Source organism: Arachis ipaensis, chromosome B06 (genome assembly GCF_000816755.2).
Source record: "Arachis ipaensis cultivar K30076 chromosome B06, Araip1.1, whole genome shotgun sequence".
Classification (NCBI taxonomy): Eukaryota; Viridiplantae; Streptophyta; class Magnoliopsida; order Fabales; family Fabaceae; genus Arachis; species Arachis ipaensis.
In genome coordinates, this window is record NC_029790.2 from 107,806,656 (window position 1) to 107,814,299 (window position 7,644).

The 7,644-nt window shown below is 37.3% G+C and overlaps 1 long non-coding RNA gene across 1 annotated transcript; it reads right to left on the reverse strand.

Annotated features, from left to right (window-relative positions):
- Nucleotides 2,376–3,301, reverse strand: LOC110264103. The gene is made up of 4 exons (XR_002349834.1): nt 3,144–3,301; nt 2,741–3,057; nt 2,566–2,650; nt 2,376–2,473 (listed from the first exon to the last, which is right to left on the reverse strand). It is a non-coding gene; the product is annotated as an uncharacterized LOC110264103 (long non-coding RNA).

Consider the following 7,644-nt stretch of genomic DNA (forward strand, 5'->3'; position numbering starts at 1 on the left):
TTGCATTTCGATGGTGACTTTGTGTTCGCTTTCTTTTCAAAGAATTTTGCCTATATTCTCTAGCACGAACAGAGTTATGAGACATCTTTGTTACTCGTACTAAACAGAATAAGAGGATGAAACATAAAAGGCAAGAAGTACGCCTAATTCATTGCCAAAAAGATATGCATATCGTTAAGTTCCTATAAGCAACAGGTGAAAAACAAAAGGAGGGGGAGGGGGATGGCTGGGAGCAAAATTTATCAAACACACCAACAAAGAACTCATATAACCATGCACACCTTTGATAACATAGAAAATGAAAGAAATAAAGTATTATAATGAACACCAATAACTAATCAACATGAAAAGATAAAGTTGTACAACAATAAACAGATACAAATAAGAACTGCTACCTTTTCATTAAAATATTGATTGATAGTGATATACACAATTACATATGGCTATCTCCCCTATGATAAGGAAGATTTCAACATCTGACCACATATCCTAGTATGTAACCTAAAGAGGGTACAACATTAAAAATGTGTCCAATCCCTAGCAAAGTCACTATTACAAAAGGAGGAGCTGAGAATAGACCAAGTTGGCACATTACCCGAGCCATCACAAAAGGAAAACCCCTATATCTGACAATCCTATTTGTTGGATATAATCCAAAAAAGTCAAATCAAAATAGCATCTAGCCAGCATGATTACATGTCCATCTATTTGGAATCACAAGGCTTCCTAAATACTTATAGATACACTATATAAAACACCTACACCTAGACACAGCAGCTCAATTCCACACCTTCAATCAAACTCCATTAACCTTGGCAACCTTGAACCCACGCCCATCTACATCAACAGCAGCCTCTTCAAATTGAGGATTCAAATTCCTCTTACCCTTGGAGGTGACAACATGATTTTCATGAATAAGCTTCTCTCCATATTGCGAAGGTGCTTCAAGAACATGGGACAACACCTCCTATCACAAAGAAATTAAAAAAAAGATATGAAACTCACTCAAGAATGCAAAATACAATTAGAAACAGCACACATAGGAATGAGAAAAAAAATTATTATCCATCAGCACCTGAGTTTCTTTTTCTGCTGAGCTAAGCAATATATCCAGTTCAGCAAAAAGATCATCACTAACAGTATCATTGCTGGGTGTTTTCTCTTCTTTTCCATGTTCACCATCAATTAAGCCAACAAACTCAGTCCCTCCAGAAACAGCAGGCTGTTTTTCAGCCAAAAAATTTATAAGAACGGGGGATTTACACAAAATCCCAGAACACTCACCAACATCTTTCTCACTTTTGATAAAACTATCTGAAGACTCCTTCTTAATACCAACATCCCCTTTTCCACAAGGAACAGATTTGTGTAAATCATGCTCCTATTCATATGCCATAAGAGTTTAAAAATACATAAGACCATAACAGAAATTCACCACAGTACAATAAAAAAATAAAAAATAAGAAATTAATGATGAATTAACACAATCTAAAAATATTTGTATGTATATCTAACCTTTTTTGGAGTAGACTCGTCATCAGCATCATAATCGAGAAGTTCAAATATCGCAATAATGGTGGAATCATCACAATTTCTCCTAACTCGGAAAGTCCCATAAAATGTATCATGTGGGACACCTTTGGTATCAACCTTGAGCAGCAACTTCTTTCCAATGAGCCCTTAGAATATGGGAGGATAAGTATCCCCACATATAAGCTATTTTGAAAGTAATACATAAGAAATATAGAGTTTGAATAAGAAATATGGCAAACCATAAAGTGAACAACACATAAAAGAAAACTAACAACATACACTTGCATCTCTTTGAACCTCAATAAACAAGTCAGCACATGATTTCTTAAGCAAATAAGATGCCTCACGATCAAAGAGAAGGAAAATACCTTCCTCAGTATGATCTTCAACTATTATTTTAATCTGCAGAGAAAAAAAAAAAGAACACAATCATTCAGATAAATAATATGAAGAAACCTTATTTTTATAAACAATCCACTCTACAAAATGAGAAGACATTTTCAACAAAATTTCTGACCTTAGAGTGACATTAGTTATGTGCTTCAAACAAAAATCACAATAATATGCACCATTTTGAGGATAGATACCCTTTCCACACACACAAGCAGAATACCACCAACCTCCATCCTCAATAATACCTTGGATTGCACCAAAAATGATAAAAGAACCCTCCTATCCAATGGGCATTTCAGAGTTAATTAACAACATGAATGAAAAAATAGATCTGGAAATTCTTGTTTGATTTTCTTTTTCGGTTCATTTCTGTATAAAAGAAACAGAAAGACAACTAACTCAAAAGAAAACAACCGGATTGTTATCTTGAAGCTCTTCAATAGTGTATTTTCTAGTTAAACGCATGAAATCATCTTCTAAGGAGAGAACTTTACCCTCATTTGCAATAAACAGTGGCTGGGTACCATTAACACCTTGCTCAATCATACTAAAAAAAAAATACAAATACTTGTACTTGTTACTCCAGATTGCTTGTAAATAAAGAATACAATAAACATCAACAAAATAAAGCATGCTAACCTCTGCCTGAATTCAACAACTTCAGGAATATCAGGATTAAATAACATTTGAGTGGCATACATCACATTTTGAAGACCTACTTGACCTACACAGCAACAAAGAAAGAGTCTAGCAAACTTTATTGGAGACAATACCTAGAGCAGCCATGAGATGTACAGAAAAAAAAACAATATACCCCTAAAGAACTTGACTTTTGCAAGTTAAATGACTACAACAGGCTGCTCCACATAGCCAGAGGCAAGAAAATGATTTACTTAATTAACATAATCCCCAAACAATGCACATCGCACTGTAAGACTGAAACTCAAAAGATGACAAAGAATCAAACAGAAAATAAGCAAAAAAGATCATTAAAAGATAAAGAGAAAGCACCAGAAATGACTTAATCAACAAACTCTTTTGAATTTAATTCCAATGCAATCATTTTCACAATTTTCCCCTCTTTTGCATATTCTTTCTCTTCTCCGACTGAAGTTAAAAGACCAATGACATCTATTCCAAATAAACACAACCTATTAACTATTCAAAGGATTTGTTAAAAAAACTTCAATAACAGAAAAGCAGGAAGATATACACACCAACTAAAAAATCATAATCTTGGGTCATGTTCAGCAGCTCAGAAAAAGGAAACATGTTGAAACAACTCTTAGGGATAACATCTTCATCAACAGCTACAACAGTGGTTCGGTGAAGGAAAACCAATTTGAATTCATGAGAAGTTACTCTATAACTATCATGATTTGACACAACAGTAAAATATGTCATTCTATAAACTTGTCCTTCAACTATATGATCCCTAAACCTATTAAGGAGTGGTTTCTTGACTGTAGCTTGTATTTTTCCACACTAGAAATCGAACAAAAGAACAAAATCAGAATAATAAAACACATAATTTAAAGTTGAAAACTTAAAAAACAACAAGTAAGACCATATTTAAAAGAGAAGCTAATAGGGGCTAACATGCTCATCAAGGAGAATTATCTCCGTTGAGTTAGGAACCTCATGGTTACCAAAAGAGGGTACAACCCAAAGCCTTAGAACCCTAACTTTCAGTCTCCAAGCCTCTTGATGAGCGGATATTTTATACGCTTTTTGGGGTTAATTTCATATAGATTTTAGTATGTTTTAGTTGGTTTTTAGTTTATTTTCATTAGTTTCTAGGCAAAATTCATATTTCTGGACTTTACTATGAGTTTGTATATTTTTCTATAATTTCAGGTATTTTCTGGCTGAAATTGAGGGAGCTGAGCAAAAATCTGATTCAGGCTGAAAAAGGACTGCTGATGCTGTTGGATTCTGACCTCCCTGCACTCAAAATGGATTATCTGGAGCTACAGGACTCCAAATGGCGTGCTTTTAATTGCGTTGGAAAGTAGACATCCAGGGCTTTCCAGCAATATATAATAGTCCATATTTTACTCAAGGATAGATGACGTAAACTGGCGTTCAACGCCAGTTCTCTGCCCAATTCTGGCGTCCAGCGCCAGAAACAAGTTGCAAGTTGGAGTTCAACGCCAGAAAAGGATCCAAAGCTGAGGATTGTTCGTGTTTGAACAACTGACGGTTTATTTTGTTGCTTAGATTAGGAAAATTTTTTTTTTGGTTTAGAGTCTCTTATTATTGTTCTTGGTTAAAAATATCCTTCTTCAAAACAAGTGTTACATTTATTGCCCAATTGGCTAGAGTGTTGGTTTATGTTCTTGATGATTGGGCACCAGTTTTATTAAAAATCTTTTTCAAAAATAATTTTCCCTTGATTAAATCTTGTGCCAAACTTTAAGTTTGGTGTTTTCTTGTTGATTTTTCTTTGGTTTTCTAAAAATTTTAAGTTTGGTGTTCCTTACTCATGTTCTTGTGTTATTGTGAATCTTCAAAGTGTTCTTGAGTTTTTCCTTGTGTCTTGATCTTAAAATTTTTAAGTTTGGTGTTCCTTGGTGTTTTCCCTCCAAAAAATTTCGAAAACAAGGAGCATTAGATCTAAAAATTTTAATTCTTGTGCTATTTTATTGTTTTTCTCTCTCCTCCTCAAATTCAAAAATATCTTCCCTCTCTATTTTAAAACAAATTTTCGAAAATTATTTTTAAAAATTCAGATTTTTTTTTAAAAAAAATTCATATCTTTTTCAAAAACTTCCTAACCACTTTCTCTCTCCTCATTTTTTCGAAATTCTTCACCCATTTTTATTTATTTTATTTTAATTTTTTTATTTCGAAAATAAAATTAATTAATTAAATAATATATATATATATATATATATATTTTACCTGAGGACAGTAAGAGCCCAGGAAAAAGTAATTCTGGCATTAAAACGCCAGCAATCTGGTGGAAGGCTGGCACTGAACGCCCAGACCATGCCCAAGACTGGCGTTCAACGCCAGTAACAAGCAAGGACTGGCGTTCAACGCCAGAAACAAGCAAGGATCTGGCGTTGAACGCCCAAAATGGGTAGGATCTGGCGTTGAACGCCCAAAATGGGCACAGTTCTGGCGTTCAGACGCCAGGAACAGACAAGGAATTGGCGTCTAACGTCACTCCAGCTTCTAACTCTGGAACTCAATTACCAGAGAGGGATCAGATACACACAAGTGCTAATGACAACCCCTCTAAAAAGGCTTCTTCAACCACTTCTGTAGGCAATAAACCTACAGCAACTAAGGTTGAGGAATATAAAGCCAAGATACCTTATCCTCAAAAACTCCGGAAAGAGGAGCAGGATAAGCAATTTGCTCGCTTTGCAGATTATCTAAGGACTCCTGAAATAAAGATCCCATTTGCAGAGGCACTGGAGCAAATACCTTCTTATGCCAAGTTCATGAAAGAGATCTTGAGTCATAAAAAGGATTGGAGAGAAACTGAAAGAGTTCTCCTCACTGAAGAATGCAGTGCAGTCATTCTGAAAAGTGAAAAGCTTAAAGATCCTGGGAGTTTTCTGATACCATGCACATTAGAAGGTAATTGCACCAAGACAACTTTATGTGATCTTGGGGCAAGCATCAACCTGATACCTGCATCCACTATCAGAAAGCTTGGTTTAACTGAGGAAGTTAAACCAACCCGGATATGTCTCCAACTTGCTGATGGCTCCATTAAATACCCATCAGGCGTGATTGAAGACATGATTGTCAGAGTTGGGCCATTCACCTTTCCCACTGACTTTGTAGTGCTGGAAATGGAGGAGCACAAGAGCACTACTCTCATTCTAGGAAGACCCTTCCTAGCAACTGGACGAACCCTCATTGATGTCCAACAAGGGGAAATAACCCTGAGAGTCAATGATGATGAGTTTAAGTTGAATGCTGTCAAAGCCATGCAGCATCCAGACACATCAAAAGACTGCATGAAAGTTGATCTTATTGACTCTTTGGTAGAAGAGATCAACATGGCTGAGAGTCTCGAATCAGAGTTGGAAGACATCTTTAAAGATGTTCAGCCTGATTTGGAGGATTCAGAGGAGATGAAAGAGCCTCTGAAATTTCCTCTGGAAGAGGAAAAACCTCCTAAACCCGAGCTCAAACCATAACCACCATCCCTGAAATATGTATTTCTGGGAGAAGGTGATACTTTTCCAGTGATCATAAGCTCTGCTTTAAATCCACAGGAAGAGGAAGCACTTATTCAAGTGCTAAGGACACACAAGACAGCTCTTGGGTGGTCCATAGGTGACCTTAAGGGCATAAGCCCAGCTAGATGCATGCACAAAATCTTATTGGAGGATAATGCTAAACCAGTGGTTCAACCACAGAGGCGGCTAAATCTAGCCATGAAAGAAGTGGTGCAGAAAGAGGTCACCAAATTATTAGAGGCTGGGATTATTTATCCTATGTCTGATAGCCCCTGGGTGAGCCCTGTCCAAGTCGTCCCAAAAAAGGGAGGCATGACAGTGATTCATAATGAAAAAAATGAACTGGTTCCTACAAGAACAGTTACAGGGTGGCGCATGTGTATTGACTACAGAAGGCTTAATACAGCCACCAGAAAGGATCATTTTCCTTTACCATTCATAGACCAGATGCCAGAAAGACTGGCAGGTCATGATTATTACTGTTTTTTGGATGGCTACTCAGGCTATAACCAGATTGCAGTAGATCCCCAGGATCAAGAGAAAACAGCATTCACATGTCCATCTGGCGTGTTTGCTTATAGAAGGATGCCATTTGGGATCTACTCACAAAACAGGATTCAAAACCCAGGCTCATCAGATGGGTGTTGCTTCTGCAAGAGTTTGATATTGAAATAAGAGACAGAAAAGGGACAGAGAACCAAGTGGCCGATCATCTGTCCCGGATAGAGCCAGTAGAAGGGACGTCCCTCCCTTCTCTTGAGATCTCTGAGACTTTTCCGGATGAGCATTTATTTGCCATTCAGGAAACACCATGGTTTGCCGATATTGCAAACTATAAAGCTGCAAGGTTCATACCCAAAGAGTACAACAGGCAACAAAAGAAAAAATTAATCACTGATGCGAAGTACTACTTGTGGGATGAACCCTATCTCTTTAAGAGATGTGCATACGGAATAATCCGTAGGTGTGTTCCTAGAGAAGAAGCATAGAGGATCTTTTGGCATTGCATTGATCTCAATATGGAGGCCATTTTGGAGGTGAGCAAACAGCCACCAAGGTCTTCCAATGTGGCTTCTATTGGCCCACACTCTATAGAGATTCCCGAGAGTTTGTACGTCACTGTGACAGTTGCCAAAGAGCTGGTAATCTGCCTCATGGTTACGCCATGCCTCAACAAGGAATCTTGGAGATTGAGTTGTTTGACGTATGGGGAATTGACTTCATGGGACCTTTCCCACCATCATTCTCAAACACTTATATTCTGGTGGCAGTTGACTACGTATCAAAATGGGTTGAGGCCATTGCCACACCCACCAATGATACTAAAACAGTGCTGAAGTTCCTCCAGAAACATATCTTTAGCAGGTTTGGTGTCCCTAGAGTACTGATCAGTGATGGGGGCACTCACTTCTGCAACAAACAGCTTTACTCTGCCATGGTTCGGTATGGAATTCGCCACAAGGTGGCTACTCCATATCATCCACAAACTAATGGGCAAGCTGAAGTCTCTAACAGA